We start from the raw sequence: 18,074 nt of genomic DNA on the forward strand, positions 1-18,074 counted from the left end.
TTTTCTGTGTCCTCTCTAAGATATGTCGTGTTTGCTCTGCCTGGAGTGGCCCCTGCTGCCTCTGTCTGGAGGACCACTCATTCTTCATGGCCCAACATAAAGGTCACCTCTTTAGTGAACCCTTCCTGGGCTTCAATGAGCAGCATTCTCACCTTCATACCCACACTTAGTTCATACCTCTCTGATCACGCCATGATGTAATTATCTCTCTATGGGTCTTTCTAACCCATCTGATTGGGAGCCCCAAGTGGGGACTGTGGGTCCTCTCATGTATTCTCCTTTGTACCTTTTCTTTCTCCTTCTCTTCTGCTCCTAGTCCCCTCTCTCATCTCCATCAGCACCCTGCTAGGTGTCTGGCCTACAGTAGGTTCACACTGAATGCTAACGGATTGAGTGAATTAACCTGAATGTACCCAGAACCCCATGAACCCCATAAATCTCCATGATTGACCTCTTTGTCTTTTCATTATTTTGTAATGGTTGAGAATATATTGATTGTGGATCAGAGGATGGGGGTAGTTTATTTCACAGAGCAAAAGTCAGCTTGAAAAATTCTACCAGGTTCTACCAAAGTCGGAGCCATTGAGGATCCTCACTGAGGATCCATTGAGGATCAAGTGTGATTCTGTTCTGAGAAGGGTAAGGGTGGGCAGCTCTGTGTGCATGTGTGTGCTGTGGGGAGGTAGGGGGAGAGGGTGTGTGCATGGAATGTAATCTGAACTGCATCTAAACTTTGAGACCTAGTTGACAAAGTGCCGGGTTGGTGGTTAGACAAACCTGGGGTCAAGCACATTTATAGCTATGTGACCTGAGCAAGTGATTTCACCTCTTTAAGTCTCAATTTCTTTGGGTATAAACCAGAGGCAATAATACTACTCATCTCACTGGCTGTCCTTGGAATTAAAGGCAACATACATAAGACAGCTCTGGAAATAGCAAAGTTTCCAGAATTCTTCCTGACCCTAGGGTCTGGGCAGCTCCTGTAGGGGATGCTTGGTGGGTTCCTTGTTCTGTGGGTTTTACCTGAGTGAAGGCTCCAGCCTCAGCGCGGTAAGTGCCCGGGGCATTTAGATGCGTTCCAGAGGCAACAGACTCGGAAGGGGGTCGTGGGGAGCCCACCCAGGAGCCTAAGAGAAGCAGAATACAGGAGTGCACACCATCCCATAGAAATGAATGCCCACCCCAGAATCAGAGGGCCCATTTTTTGAGGAGTTTTCTAATTGTTTTTGCAGCTCTCAAATGGTTGCCAGAGTGGAATGTGATCAAGGCTTCCACAGCCCATTAATAAATAGAGAATTGTGGGTATGGGTCCAGGACAGAGATTGGCAGGCCCCTCATTACGGACTCAGAGATGGAGGCCGCACATGCTGGAGAGGGTCCCCCACCCCACATGCCTTTGGCAGTTCCCAGCTGAATCTAGAGGCAAGAGCTGCGCCGCCCCAGCAAGTCACATCTCCCTGAGTCCAGTTTTCCCTGTGGTAAACTGGGCGTGCCAATACCCACCCCCCACTCTTCAAGGACTTTTCAAGAATGTTGGCGAGAGTGGGAGTCAGTGCTTTGCAAATTGCAAATAACTGTATAGGGACGTTGTGTGGGCATGCCAGGAGGGGGTCCCTTGAGCGTTCCTCCATTCCTTCATTCATTTATTCATTCAGCATTTATTCAGCAGCCGGTGAGCCTCACGCTGGGATTCAAAAACACTCGGCGCAGCTGCGTCCAGACGCCCAAGGGTTAAGCGGGCGCGCTGCCCTCCGCGTGGCCCTGCGCGGGGCCAGAGTCGGAACCTGCTCGGCGGCGGCCCCCGCGCTGCCTTGACTCGCGGCCAGGCCTGGCGCGGCCGCCGGCTGTGGAATGTGCGAGCGCCATGTGTCACCGCCCCAGACTGTGGGAAAAGGCTGCTCCGCTCACCTCCCAGCAGCTGCCCCGCGCCCGCCCAGCCGAGAAACAGGAGCCGCCGGCCGTCCCGGCCCCGGGGCACTTCCGAGCGCGCGCCGCCCCGCCGCACCCACGCCCGCCCGCCCGGCCGGCCCGCCGCGGGCAGGCCGCGGGGAGGGGCCGCGCACAGGCCAGGTCCCTCCCTCCATATGCCGGGGGACTCCGTATTCTAATCTGGTCTCCTTCGGTTTAATTCGGTTACGTTCGTCCACACCGAGAGGCCCTGTTGGGTGCAGCAGTCTCCCACGCTCGGCCCTCGTCCAGAGACAGGCCGGGGAATGAAGGGCTCGCAGGGGCTAGTTTGAGAGTCTGGAGGGAAGGCCCTCCCCACTGGGGGTGTCTGAGCGAGCGCCTTCCTGTCCCCTGCCAGGCGCCCTGAGGTCGGGCTCAGTGATCGGAGAGCTCTGAGCAGGAGGCCCCGCTGTACCTGCTTCCCCAAATCAGAAACCTCTGGGAGCCGGGAGGGGGGTGGGGTGGCTAGGCAGATCTGCACCTCCCCGCGTGGTGCCGCCTCCACGCTCTGGAGGACCCACAGCTCCAGCCCAGCGCCTGGTGTGAGTGGGAATCACGTGGTGCTCAGAAATCCCCCAGGCCAAGGCCTTCCAAGTCCAGCCATCCTGGGAGACTTACCCAAGGTCACCCTGCTGGGTGGCAGCGGAGCTACTTCTAGAATGCAAGTCCAGTGCCCCTTCTGCTACGCCTCGAGGCTCCCCTCCTGGGCATCATGCCCTTTCTCAGCAGCCTAGTGCACTTGAGTTCCCTGCCTTAACTAGAGAAGTTGGGAATGGGACACAGGGAAATGGGGGTAAACCATGTGTCCTGGGGCCCCAGCAGCTTTGCTTAAAGTCAGCCTCACCCTGCCAGAGTCCTCCCCCTGTTACCTCAGTCTGTCTTCCTGGGGGTACACCACTCTGCAAGCCTGCCTTCCATCCTTGTTAGTGGAACGGTCGCTGTGCCCGGCGCTCCACCAGCACCTTTCCATTTCTGCACCTTGCTCCTGCTTGTCCTTCAATGTCCTGTCCCGAGGTCACCTCCTCTGTGGAACCTTCCTGGATATCCCCAATCAGGGTGCAACCAGTCCCTCTCCTGAACGCCTGAAACACTTGATTCCTGTCCCTTCTTATGGCATTTGCAGCCACCTATAACTCATGTGCTACATGTTCTCTCCTCCCTTCTACAATTTTTTAAGGACAGAGACTATGCTGCCCTCCTTTCTGTATCCCCCACAAACAATAGTTTGGGGGGGTCTGCCTATGGCGTCTGCTCTGTTTGTGGCTGAATGAACTACCAAATGAATGCTTTTCAAATGCCATCTGTCTCTGGCTCACATTTCACTTACCAAGGGTGTGACCTTGGGCAAGTTGCTTAACCTCTTTAAGTCTCAGTTTTTTCACCTGTAAAATGGAGATAAGTTCAATTAGTATTGAGTCTGAAGTGGGTCTGTGTGGCTGGCACACAGCAGATGCTCAATAGTATATATATATATATATATATATATATATATATATATGTATATATGTATATGTATATATGTATGTATTTATACTATATTGCTAAATACTAGTACATGAATGCTTTTCAGTATACACACAAAATATGCAAATAAATGACAAATAGTTTCAATGACTATATCAATATGGTATGTCTATCTCTGTTAGCTAGCCTGGTGGTTGCGGAAACTCCTTCTTATGTCAGTGTGCATCATCCTTAGTGTGTTTGCCCTTCCCATCCCAGTGTCCTGCTGGGGGCCATGGTGACAGAGCCAAGATTGTACATAAAGAAGCCAGTGTCTGAGTGAGGGTAAGTGTGTGCCTCTAAAGGTGTCCCACAGCCACACTGGGAAGACTCCTGTCCTCTCCGGACCACTGTTCCTCCTCCATCAGTGCATGACTTTTAACCAGCTAAGCATGTCTGGAGCATCTGCTGGGTGCGATGCTTTGTGCTGGGCCTGTGGGTGATACAGACCCTCATGCTCCTGCCTGTAAAAAGCTTCTTTCCTTATTGGGGGAGCACAATGGGCACACGGAGGGGAAATTACTGAGTCAGCAAGATAGAACGTCATTAATTTAGTGCTATCATGTGAGGGGCAGGGGACAAGTGACCCAGGGTTCTGAGGAAGGAGAAAGCAGTGATGGTGAGTGTATTATCTGCTCGGGCTGCCATAACAAAATACCATAGACTGTGCGGCTTAAACAACAGAAGTTTATTTTTCACAGTTCTGGAGGCTGGGGAGTCTAAGATCAAGGGGCCAGCCAGTTTGGTTTTTGGTGAGAGCTCTCTTCCTGGCTTGCAGACAGCTACGTTCTCGCCATGTCCTCACATGGTTGGGGGGTGGGAGTGAGCTCTCAGGTGTCTTTTCTTGTAAGGACACTAATGCTATCTGATTAGAGTCCTACTCTTATGACTTCGGTTAATCTTAATTACTTCCTTAGAAGCCTTATCTCGAAATACAGTTCACATTAAGGGAGGTAGGGTATCAACATATGAATTTTTGGGGGGACACAGTTCAGTCCCTAGCAGTGGGGAAAGTGTGTGATTCAGTCTAGAGAGAGAGACCCTGTTGGACAAGTGGGCGGAGGGCGCACCTGGGGAAGGGGACAGCTTGGGCAGACACGCAGAGGCAGGAGTGAGCGAGCAGTGAGGAGCCTGGCGTGGCTGGTACCAAAAGCATGTGCCGGGTGGGAAGTAAGTTTGAGAAGCTTGGGGTGTGGCCAGATTATGGAGGGTTTTGAAGGCTGAGTTTGTGCTTGATGTGCCTGGAAATAGGAGCTGAAGAAGGTCTGGGAGTTGAGGAGTAAATGTTTATTAAATGACAAGGAAACAATAAGGCTTTAAAAATGCTTATCCTGGGCACAGGATATAGGACACCTAATCCTAGTTTTCAGATGAGGGCACTGAGGCTGAGAAGGGTCAAGTGACCAGACTAAGGTCAACAGCAGGTTAGTGGGGCACCAGGATCAGACATGGCGCTTGGCTGGATCCACTGTGGACCCCCCTTCCATTGTCTGCCTTGGTCCTCAGTGCCAGCTGGGGAGTGGGGCTCAAGGAAGGTCCACATGCTGGGCTTGTGGCAAGTGGCTTAGGGGAGGTAAGAGCAGAGGCAAAAGCAACTGAAACCTACAGCAAAGATCTAGATGAGACCCGCCAGCCTGGCTGGGGCAGCATCAGCCCACATGAGACTGTTAAGGAGCAGTGGAGAGCGGATTTGAATTGAGTCTTGAGGAATGAAGAGGATTTGGAATGGATGGTCAGGAAGAAAGAAGGGCATTTTATATCTGTTGGGATATTTTGGCTGCTGTTATCATAGCTGTTTAAGATGGCGCTCTGAGCCATACATTTAAGTTAATGCTTTAAATAGGAACACACCAGATTTGACCAAAATCCAAACAATATGACAGTACAGAATGGCAGAAACATCTGGAAGATATTAAGTATCTGTGAGTAGTGGTGTTTCTGATAAGTCAAAATCCATGGGGCTGACTTACACAGAAACTAACCATTTTCTGGATGAAGAAACTGAGGCTCAGAAATAATAAAAGCTGCCTAAAGCCACACAGATAGTAAGTGGCAGAGCTGCTTGACCCGAGATTCATCTGGCTCCAATATCTGTCCTCTTTCTCCCCCATGACGCTGACACTGGGTCTGTTTGACACTTGGCTATCAGGTGTCCATATGGTGACTATATTTTCCAAACCCCAAATAGGGACACACGGTCTGACAAGTGTGAAGACACTTATGGGGACAAGAGGCTAAAATGTTTTAAATTAGGACCATCCCAGCAAATCCAGGACATCTGGTCATCATAGACATCTAGGGGCTGCCCACACCCTTGGCACGAGTCTGGCTTTTGCCATTTAATACTCTTTCCCATCCTGAATGCCCACGGTCTATTTTTTGGTTGGAGCATATGCCACGGACAAGTGAGAGACATTTAAAAAAGATCAAACAGCTGGAGAGAGATTGCAATGGACATTCTTTTTAGGGCAGCCTAAGAAAGGAGAGGGCAGGGAAGTGGCAGGAGGTCAGAGGAATAACCCACAGATTCTAAATCCTAGGAGGTGTAGGCGCTGCAAGCTGAAGGGATAAGGCTGGAGGACTTTTCACCAGTATCAGGAATGTGGCAACCCCTCCTCCTCTCTCTGCCTCTTTCCCCATCTCTTCCCCTTGCTCTTCTGTCTTTTCGCACATCAGCTGCTCCCTTCCTGCCTCCCACTGGGAGAAGAAGGGTCTACAGCTGTGCCTGTGGCAGCTCAGGGTGGGGGCCCCTGGCTTCTGTGGAGTGGAGACAACCTAACTAGCTAGCTATGTGACTGCATCAAACCCTCTTCTATAAAATGGGCCCAACAGTAACAGGTTATTGTAGAGTTATACCATTCTCCGTGGGATCACATGTGAAACTGTCCTGTAAGCTGTAAAGCATTGGACACGTGGGGTGCTCAGTTTTGAATACAATGGTAGTCGCGGTCAATGTCATGTTGATATTGTCAGGATAAGATGCTAGTCTTAGGAGCATTCTTCTGGAGAGGCCTAACAACAGTAATTTGAGGTTTGCGTGTCAAGGAGAAGTGGGGTGCGAGGTGGTATGTGTGTGTGCGCATGTGTGTGTTTCTGTGTGTGTGTGTATGTGTGTGTGTGGAGAGAGAGGGAGAGATTTGGCATTTGCTAGAAAACACATAATCGTGGAGTATTAGGAACAGGCCTCAAAGAATGTGTAACTCATCCTCTTCACTTTATAGATGGGGACACTAAAGTCCAGGCAGAAAAAGTTAATTTTCAAAGGTCAATAGCTAGTCAGTGGTCACAATGGGCATGGTCTCCAGGTCTTTCTGTCCAGGTATAAGGCTCCCTGTGTCAGGCCCTGTTCAGTCCATATCATACAAACAGCCCTAGGCTGGGAGCAGTGGAGGAGGCAGAGAGGAGAGGAGATGTGCTCTCTAGCGTCGGGGTCTCACAGACGAGTTGGGAAGGCCATGACCCAACTGGAGGACAGCTCCAAACTCTACTGGCTGGGGTGTGAGATCCAGGGACACAGCCCAGGGGCCTGTGAGAATTAGATACAGTAACAGCCACCCAGGCTAGGGTGCTTGGGGAGACTTGAGGGACCAGCTGGAGGAGTGGACAGCCGGAATGAGGTAGCATTTTCTTCAATGATACTTTTTGCTCCAACTCTTGTCTAGAGGTGGTTAGTTAGACTTTTTACCAGCATCTCTATTTTGAATTCAAATGTAGCAGCACTTTGCTTTCCCTGAAAAGCTTGTTAAATTACACACTGATGGCTCCTAAAACCTCTCTGCAACGAGTTAAATATCTGTGACAGAGACAGAGGAACACACCAGTTAATATCTACTTCTTCATCAGCCCACTGTGCTGAAGGAAGGCCATTCTCTAAGTGGTTGGCAAAGCTAATTTCTCATTCCTGTGTTTTAACCTACTGTGCTTTTAAAGCATTATTCTTCCAAAGCATTTCAAAAGTCTGTCTATCTAGTTTCTCTGGGGGAGAACCAATCAGCAAGCAGTCTTTGCTTGCCCATGCAATGAGTTATCATTAAAGTTATTCATCTAGTTTTCATTTTTGTCTGGAAACTTGGTTGGGAACCTCTGGAAGATGGAGACCCTGGCTTGTTCATCTCTACATCCTCCATAGCACCTGCCATGAGTTCTTGACCAGGGTTGGCTCTGAAGGAGCTCTTGTTGGATTAAACTGATGATCAGAGCTGGTGGCACGCTCAAGTTACCCCCAACCCTCTTGACCCCCAAGCCTCGAGTTGTGAGCAACTAGATTTACCAGCTGTGAACCTGTGGTTGTAGTAATACCTCACATGAATTCCCACTATCAGCAATGGCACCTGATGGCAGGTATCTTGAGGAAGGGGACTGACTCTTACTCATCTCGGTATCTTTTTTTTTTTTTTGCTGAGGAAGATTCGCCCTAAGCTAATGTTTTTTGCCAGTCTTCCTCTATGTTGTGTGTGGCTCGCTGCCACAGCATGGCCACGGACAACTGGTGTAGGTCCTTGCCCTGGAACCAAACCCCAGCCACCAAAGCAGAGTGTGCCTGAACTTAACCTCTAGACCACGGGGGCTGACCCGTTATCTTGGTATCTTTACCACTTAGCCCAGTGCCTAGTACATAGTCAGTGCTCAGTAAATGTTTACTGGATTAGACAGAAATGAAACACATTTTCATTAGTCTACGTCTGTCCCCAAACTCAGACTACGTATCATTACAGGTAAAAGAGATTAAAAAAAAATCATTTCCTGCTTTGGAAACTGTACTATTAGCTTCTTTTCTCAAGGTCAACATTTCTGATCTGATCCCTGTAGTTCACACAAGAAATGATAACTTCCCTATTACTTTAAAGTCTCTTTTCTCTTACCCAAACTGATTTTTTTTTATTTTAATTTTTTTAAAGCACAAACGCATCTTTGATCTATGCAGGACAATGTATTTGGGTTAAGATGTTTTCTCCCAGTTTCTTCACTTAAGCAAGCTTTAATCAGTTCGTTCTTGCCTTGTTCTAGTCCTGAAATGATTTTTTTGACCCAGAGTGTATCATGGAAGTTCACATTAGAGAACGTTTCTGCATCTTTCTGGGATTTTCATCTTTAGATTATTAGGATAAATCCGCCCCCCCACCCCCCCCATTCTTTGGATGTTAACCTTATTTAAGAATCTGATCTTGGGCTGTATATTCATTCATGTGACTGTTGACTGATCCAGATGAACTTTCCTGGAATGTAAATACTGTAGCTAGAAGGCAAGATCAAAACCATTCCTTGCACAGAAACGTTAATCTTTCCATTACCAAGGGGAAACACAGCAGTTTTACATGTAAGGCGATTTCATGCATTTTTACATTAAGTAAAGTCTTGTGTCTTTTTTATATGGTTGAGATTGTTTACAATAACAGGTAAAGGCCGAAGGTCCACAGAATCACCTGATGCTCCTGTTTGCATGTCAGTCCCACCAAAGATGTTCGGAGGAATCACTGTTCTGACCACAATATCGACTAATACCACCTACTAGTATTTCATCCACCTGAACTATGTCACCAGAGGTTGAATGAAAAAACTATGTGTCCATTTACACATGTGTGAGTGTGTGTGTGTGTGTGTGATGTGGTGGTGGTGGGGTGGGTCTTGTAGGTTCATGCAAAATAGCAAGAGAGAAGTTTAAGCTTAATAAACAGTCAAATTATACCAGACTTTTTTTAATGAAACAAACTATCTAGATTTCTTCTGTATATCAAGAAATCAGTAGATCGTTCCATAAAGAAAAATTAAATCTTTTTTGACTTATAAGAATGTTTGGACTTTCTCTGGGTACTTATGTCATCGGGTCACATTTAGATGGAGAGCTTTGGAAAGTTTGCCTCCCTCTAATAGATGCCAAATTGAGAGACTAAGAGTACATAAAATAGCCGAGGGCCTTTCGGGATTCAAATGGCTCCAGGCTGACTCTTCATCCAGTCTTCCATACTTCTACCAACTCCATCTCAGGCCAGTCTCTTAGGCCAGGTCTAAAATAGGCTGTTTCCAAAGAACGGGTATTACCCTTGGGTTACATAAATATTTTGTGTGATTTCTTTCACCTGGCCAATCAATGATTGACTCAGATTGACCTAGAAACTTCTGGTTATTGTAACACTTTTCCATGTCTTCCTCTGAAGAAAAAAAGCATCTATTATCTCAGCAACACACACACACACACAGCATTTCGAAGCTTTGGTGAGATGCCTTAACTTATTTAAGCAAATTACACAAATAAAGTAAAAACCTCACATCTGTTTTGAGATCGACTCTAGTAGCACTAGTGTTATTGGATTTTATAAAAAGGAATTCCAGTTACAGCAACTACTTTTATAGAAGCACAACAGGGGTGGATGAAATTGGAGTAGTTCACTAGGTTAGATCAATAGTCAATCCTGACTGCACATTCACCTGGGGAACTTTTGAAAAATACCGATGCTCAGGCCACACGTCAGACCAGTTAAATCAGAATCTCTGCGGGTGTGGCCTGAGCATCTGTATTTTTAAAAGCTCCTCCAGAAGATTCTCATGTGCAGCCAGAGTTGAGAACCACAGAGGTAGATAAATGGAACCAGGGAATCAGGAAAGAAGTGATGAGTATTATGCCATATCCGGTAACAGACTGAAGAGTCTGAGCTTTTAATTTAGGATACATCTTCAGATGCCAGAGCTAGATAGGACTTTAGAGATAGTGTCTCATTTTAGAGAGGGGGAACTGAGGCTCAGAGGCTTACTAAGGTTGAACGCCAAGATAATATAGTCAGCACTAGCTCTAGAAACTTTTCAATGTATGCCTCCTCCCCGAAAAGTTATATTGAAAATGAAGAGAAAAGGTCAGATACACCTCTATGTTCTTAACCATCCACTTACTTAGAAATATTTAAACACTGGAGGCCGATACTATGGATCTTATACCTTTCTAGAAACATGAAATATCGGAATTATTCTATTATTCACAATAATAGCCACAGCATTTATAGGTTATGTTTTACCAGGAGGCCAAATACCCTTCTGAGATGCAACAGTCATTACAAATCTCCTTTCAGCTCTTCCCTACATTGGTACCAACCTAGTGGAATGAATCTCTCTGAGCCTGTCTTCTCATCTGTAAAATAGGAATTAAGAATACCTACTTCTGAATATTATCACAGATGAGATGACAACAAGTCATACATGTAGTATGTGCTCAGTAAATTAAGTGGTAATTATAATCATTAACCGCATTTTTAAAAAATCTTGGGCTTTATGTAGAAATAGCTGCAGAGGGGATAAAAAGATGTCTTGGAGTTTTTTTGCATGAAATATCTTAATCTTGCAAAGGTTGTTTTGGTTTCCATTTATTGAAAACACAAATAAACCCCAACTGAACCACTTCTTATGAAGGAATGAATGGATTTCCAATCTGTGTTTTCTTGTTTACAATGGAAAATATGCAATCCAAGGAAAACACAGGTGGTTAAACCGTTCAGTGGCTCTATTTTTATCATATGTAGAGAGGGCCCTAAGCATACAAATGCAAATATTTTAAGTAATAGAAAATGAAGACTAACTTCTCAAGGTTAAATGGCTTCAGGTTTCCTATGATAAATTTAGGTTTTTCTCTTTTTGCCATTTATTGAAAAAACCCTCCAGATCCGATATAGACGGAATTCTAAAACAATTAAAAAAAAAAAAAAAGAGCTCACAATTATCTTTTTTAAAGAAGCATTTCTTTTTCACTTAAGATCTTTTTGTTTTGTTTTGCATCCCTTTTGTTTTGCAAAAATAATATCTTTGTTGGCAGAGGAAAGCCACGTCCCCGGTTGCATGGTTGTGAAATGAGAATGGGAGCAGAGACTTGGCAGGTCCCCGGAGGAGGTGGCGCGACCCCGCGGCCCCCAGCCCTGCGCCCCCCGCCCGGGCTTGTGCGGACGTGTATCGGGCATGACCTCTGAGCAGCTGCGCCCCCGGCTGAGCCCGCGGCGAGAGAAACCCGAGCTCCCAACAAAACAGTTCCATCCTTGGCAAGCGCTCTGGTATTTAAGGCGCTGCCGGTGGGGAGAGATGCCGCGTGCCTGAAGGGCTCTGGGAACTCAGAAGCTTTCGCTTCCCTGGTTTTACGTTTCTGAAGGGTCTGAACATCTGCGCTGGAACCTCGAGTGATGTGGGCGTGGGGGCTGGGGCGAAAACAGCAAACGAGTCTTCAAGGAGGCTCGAGGGAGCCTGGTTCATCGTCCTCCATGGGGTTGATTTTTCTTTCCTTTTCTCCTTTTCTGCAAATATTGTGTGTCCAACAAGGGCTGAGATATTTAAACCCTTGCAAGATGAAATCTTCTAATATTATTCTTCCTCCCCAAAACGGATAGAAGTTTTCACAATACTGAGCTGCCTCTACCTGCCTGAAGTGCTGGGGTGCCAAGTTGCAGTTGACAAAACATAATGGATTCTTTTCGGCGAAGAAGTTTCTAGGCCACATAATAGTAGTTAACATTTATTGAGTACTTTGTGCTACGCACTTTAATGTGACAACTCATTTAATTCACACAACTCTATGAATCTTCTGAAGTAGGAATTCTTATTATCCCCAATTTACAGGTGACAAAACAGGCACAGAGAGGTTCAGCAACTTGCTCAGGGTGACACAGCTAGTAAATGGCAGGACTGGGGTTTAAATTTAGGCAGCCTTGCTCCAGAGCCTGTGCTTGTAGCCACTGTGCTCACTAGATGAAAGATGCTGTCTTCTAGAATGCCTCCTCTTTGTGCAGCGGATCTCAACCAGGCGGAGAAACAAGCTCTGGAAAGTTTGAAAGTCAGACATGGCAAGTCAGGACCTTCCCAAATGATCTGATTTGGTCAGAAAGAGCTGGGGACCGTGGGGTGGTGTATCCAACACTCATTGGGAATTGTGTATGTGGTGGCTGTTTTGGGCGTGTCGGCAGTTTGTTAATGCTCATCCTGTCATTCTCAGGAAGGACCCCCTGGCGGTTTGACCTACTGGAAAGGGATAGGCCAGGCAGTGACAGGAGGTGAGGACTGTGGTCAGTCTGCTACAAGTGTTGGTCTGAAAAGAGAAGAGAGAGGTGTGAGAGGGGCGGGTCACCTGGCCACCCAGCCGGGGCCTGACCTGAGAGTCAAGGGAGGGGCCTGGTCCCACCCTCACTGCCCTGGGAAGTACACCAGGCACTAGGAGGCCCCCTTCTCTGGAGCCTGAGTCTGGCAGGCCAATTTATTGATGGACAAGGTTGGCTAGACTGTCAAGGAGTCTGAATTTGTGTGCCCGTCTAGGACACCCCCTCCTGGTATGGAAGTATGAGGAGTGGAATGAGTCATTAGGGGATGCTTTGAGGAGAGGGCAGTGAAAAAGCCGAGGTTCTAGGATGACTTGGAGCTCATTTCTCTGGAGTGTGGAAGAGCGAGGTATACTGTCTCCCCATACACACACCACAGCAAGCTCCCTTCCCACTCGGCTAAATGTCTCTCTAGGCTGATCCTTGCTCGAGGATTCCACTACATTTGCGCCAACAGCTCCCGAGGTGCCATTTTATACCCGTGAAAGTACCCGGCACATTTGCCTGCAGTCAGGCAGGAAGAGCCTTTCCTGCATGATCCCCTCTGCTGGTACCCAGACTTAGAGTGAGGGGCCTGGCGCACAGCAGGAGTACAGAAAGTGCACTGCATCCACCTTCACAGGACAGTGATTGGGGCACAGAGCAGTCCTGGGACTATGGTGTTCCCAGGCCAATCTTCAGAGTACAGTGTTACTTCAGGTGGGTAAACTGCTGTGATGGGACATGTGTATTTTTTGTGGGTTCCTCTTTGGCTCTGCCACTGACTTACTGTGTGACCTTGGGCAAGTTACTTAATTTTTCTGAGCTTTGGTTTTGTCATCAGCAAAATGATAATAATACTAATAACCAGTTCAGAGGGCTTTTGAAAGAATTAAAATGAGTTAATAAATGTAGAATGCCTGACACATGGTAAGTGCTTAATAAATATTGGCTTCTGTTTTTACTATTACTATGATTATCATTATTATATAACTCTAGGCACCTACGTTACCTCTCTGAATCTCATTGTCTTTGTCTGTAAGATTGGTATAATACTATCTGTTTTATAGGCTTGTTGTGAGAACTAAATAGTGTTAATTACTATTGTAAAGTTTGCAATACATGACTAAATGTGTTGCTTTAGCCTAGTTTATCTCCCAGGGGATGACTTGATTTTCAAATAGGAGGAGGTTTCTTCTCAGAGCTTCAAAATACTGACCATAGCCGGTGAGGGCGCTTGGACACTTTGCGTAACCTCAGCCACATCCCTTTTCCCAGCTGTAAAATGGTCTGATAATAACCACCCCTGGGTGACTCGAGGACATTACGAGGGAAAGACGTACAATAATATGCAAAGCACTTTGAGCGTCTCAGGAGAGAGACGCACGTAAATGGAAAGGGGTATTATAAGGTGGGTAATCACTGGTTTCTCTCCCCCCCCCCCATTTTATTTAATTAGGAGAAAACTAGTCATTAGAAAGCATGGTCTTGTTAAGGCTGTGGCCTGGGAAATGGTTCTCTTGGCACCTAATCAGAATTTGTGACACAGCAAGTTTCTGCAAAATGTGGGCAGCAAGGGACTTTCCCCCAGGCTCAGCGACAGGTCTGCAGATGGTGTGGAATTTGCTGTCTGAGGGCCATGGCCTGAGGTGGCTGACGCAGAGCTGGTGGGGAGCCTCCCTGGTCTCCTGCTCCTGAGGAGGTCTCCCCACAGGTCAGCAAGGAGACTCCACCCAGTAACCTTAATCCCCGGGGGCTTGAAGTCACCCTTATCTGCAGGTTTCAGCCTGTTGCAGACCTGGATCCAAGCTTTTCCAACACTGGGCCCTCTTGGCCCCACTGGGGTGATTGCAGGGCTCTGAAAGCACCTCCCATCAGCCTTTCTCTCTAATTCAGTGCCAGGAGGAAGAAATCTGGCTGGTCTCCTTCAAGTGGGCCATAGCAGCGTAGGTGCGCGGGCCGTACGCTCAACCCTTACTGCACCCCTGTTCCTGAAACAGCCTCCAGCTGGAAAGACTCGCTCCTCTCTACAAGTCCCAGTCTGCCCATTCTCCTGGATTCTGCTGAAAGGCTGCCTCTGCCAGGAGGCCTTCCCCAGTCTTCCCAGTTACCATTACAGTCATGTGTCGCTTAACAATGGGCATGCGTTCTGAGAAACGTGTCATGAGGCGATTTCGTCATTGTGTGAACATCATAGAGTGTACTTACACAGCCTAGATGGGATAGCGCACTACACACCTAAGCTATACGGTGTTAATCTCATGAGACCACCATCGCATATGCGGTCCATTGTTAACTGAAAAGTCATTTTGTAGCACATGACCGTACTCTCTTTCTCTTCTAGATTCTATTTGGCATAGTGTGGTTTTGTGTTAGTCCTTGACTTATCTCACCTTTGACTCTGAGCTAATGGAAGGAAGGGAAGGAAAGGAAGGTAGAGAAGTGAGGTCTACCCAGGCAGATGTCATGGCCAGAATACTAGCAGAATTGACTGTGTTAATTTCCCCTCACAGCGTTGACAAAGCAAGCGGGAGGCTTTCTGAAAAACCCTGAGATGAGCAGTTCTTTTTAAAATTATGAGTTATTTTAAATACACAGAAAATGTTATGAGACACCTGTGTATCCACCACTCAGATTACCAGATGTTAATATTTTACCATATTTGCCTTAAATATCTTCTTACATATTTTTAAAAAGAAATGAAACTTTTAGATTCAGCTAAGCCTCTCCCTCTCCACTGGGGTCACCACTTTCCCCTCCGTCCTTGTGGTCAACACTTCTCTTTATCATTTCATAAGGGGCTCTTTACCTGCATCCATGGAGGGGATTTAGGAGCTTGGTAGACTGTTGAATCGTACGTCACATTATATGTACACATCTTTCTCACACATACCACAGCTATTCAGGAAATCGTCTTGACTCAACCTTCTCTCCGTCTCCACAGTTACCACTGGTCCAAGCCACTGTTATCTAGCACTCAGACCATTTGCTCCCTACGACAGCCACCAACATTTTGGTCTCAGATCACATTACCCCTTTGCTCAAATCCACTAATGGCTCCTAACTCACAGTCAAAGTCTTTGCGACCTATAAGGCCCTCTGTGATATCCATCTCCTCCCCTCCCTGCCGCTCTGACCTGTCTCCCACTGAGAGCCAAGCTCCTCTTCTTGCTTTTCCTCAGACACACCAGCATGGCCTTATCTTCAGGCTGTTCCCTCTGGCTGCCACACTCTTTCTCCAGACACCCAAAGGGTGAAACTTCTTCCTTCTTCAAATCTTTGCTAACATTTCACTTATCCGTGAGGACAACCTGGCACACCCTGTATAAACATACAACCTCATCTCCATCAATCTCTCTCTTACCCTGCTTGAATTTTTCTTTTTCCATAGCACTAGCAAATTGCCTATTTACTTATTTATTCCATGTATTATTTATTGCCTGTCTCTTTCTGCTAGAATATAAGTCCCAGGAGAGTAGAAATTTTTGTCTATTTCTATCCACTGATGTTTCCTTAGTCCCTGCAATTGTGCCCGGCACATAGGTGCCCCATAAATATTTGTTGAATGATTAAATAAATGAACGGATAAATGAATATAAACATTTCTTGCTCGAGAGGGTCCAGAACTTTCATCAGATTTTCAAAGGTGTCCGTGACATAAAAAAGGATAGGAACCATTGACATGGTAAATCATGAAAAAGTTTGCTCGAAATTTTTTGCTTGCTAGGTAGCCTGCCTAATGAAGTAGAAGGTCACGAGGAGTTTTTCTCCTTCTCCAACTTATGTCTCCCTGAAGAGCTACTCCTGGCAGCTACGGCGACCTCCTTCCCTAGGACTGGCAGTGAGTCTCTCTGGATCAGCCCTGGCCTGACTGATCCAGGGAGCCAGGGAGGCATTGATGGAGAATGTGGGCGGGAGCTCTGGCAGTGGGCCAGCTCCTGAGAAGCTGTAATTTTCTTTACTCCTTCTGTGTCTGGGGGCAGAGGCCAAACATGGCCACAGCCTCCTGAGCTTCCTTGGGGGAGCTAGGCAAGATGCCCAGACCAACAGGAGCCGCTTCCTGCCTTATAGGCTCCAAGCCTAGGCAAGGAGCAGGACCAGGAAATCTCTTAGGAGACCCAACTGGGGGAGACCAGATATTGGACTGTGATGCGGAGAGGGATAATAGTTGAGTGGGGGGTGGGGGACCCTGGAAAGCAAAAAGATACCAAAGGCCATCTGGAGGTGATAGTGGGAGTGAATTGGAGGTGAGTCAGCCAGTTCTCCGGGCAGTTAAAAGACAAGTGGGTAATTGTGTGTGCAGTCGGCAGGTCACACACAGAAAATGAGGAACAAGTGGTTAATTGGGCCCACAGGCCCAGGATCCTGCCTGTAATTAGCAAATTGCAGGGCTTTGATATTTGCTTTGGTAACAACTTGTGTAGTAAATTGCAGGGAGAATAACTGCACCCCCAGCCTGGGAGGTGACCCTGTGTCTATGCTCCTTGAACCATTTTCTCACAAACACTTGTAGGCCGCACACACGTGAATATACGCCCAGCATGGGGCAAGGGAGTGTGCACACCTTTCTGCACGCTGACAGCAGCCTGTGACACTTTCTGTGTTTCCTTTACCTTTTGCGTAAGTTTTTGCCAACTCCGGGCTGAAGCTGATGCCTGGTTTCCTGGTGTGTGCTCCCACTGTTCACACACTGATTCCTATGTTCCCTTAAGCCACAGCCCTGGGGCGAGCTCCTCTGGCCAGAGATATAACCTAGGAATGGCCATGGGGAATTCTCGTGCAAGTGCCGTAGTAGAGGAGGGGGAGGCACAAGGGAGTTCTGTTGCAGTATTTTTGAAATTTTGTCCATGAGGATGGCCTGTGCTGGTCCCTGATCAGAGACTGGCCTTCACAGATTTCAGATCTATGTTTACCTCTGCAGCCTCTGAGAATTTCTAACTAAAGTGAGGACCAGAAGTATAGGAAAATTGCATTGAGATTGTCATGGCAAAATCTTATAAATTGCCACGGATGCAGAGAGACTGGTGAGTACAGGTAATGGAAAGAGTACCATGTGAAAGTGTTGGGAGACCTGGGTTTGAATTTGGACTCTATATCAACTCTTTGTTGGGTCTTGTCCAGTTACTTAAATACTTGTATGGCACCTCTGTCATTTATTGGTCTGTTTTTATTGACTGGTTTTTCTCTTAGTTATGAGTAAATATTTTCCTGCTTCTTTATATGTCTAGTAATTTTTTATTAGATAGTAGACATTGTGAAGCTATATTGTTAAGTATTTGGACTTGGCTGTCTTCTTTTAAAGAGTGTTAGACTTTGTTTTGGCAGGCAGTTAATTTACTCATGAAGTTGTTTGATTCCTTTGAGTCCTGTCTTTAAGCTTTGCTATGGAGGGTCCAGAGTAACCTTCATTCCAGGAATAGTTCAGCCACTTTACTCAAGTGTGACTCCTCTGGGCTCTCCATTGAGTGCCCCAGGGGGTCACCAAGGACTCTCCCCTTTGGCTGATTGGGGCACAACCATTTCCCCACCTTCTGAGAGCTCTAGGTTGTTCAGCTTACTACTCTCTGGTCATTTCTTTTGCCT

Source organism: Diceros bicornis, chromosome 15 (genome assembly GCF_020826845.1).
Source record: "Diceros bicornis minor isolate mBicDic1 chromosome 15, mDicBic1.mat.cur, whole genome shotgun sequence".
Lineage (NCBI taxonomy): Eukaryota > Metazoa > Chordata > Mammalia > Perissodactyla > Rhinocerotidae > Diceros > Diceros bicornis.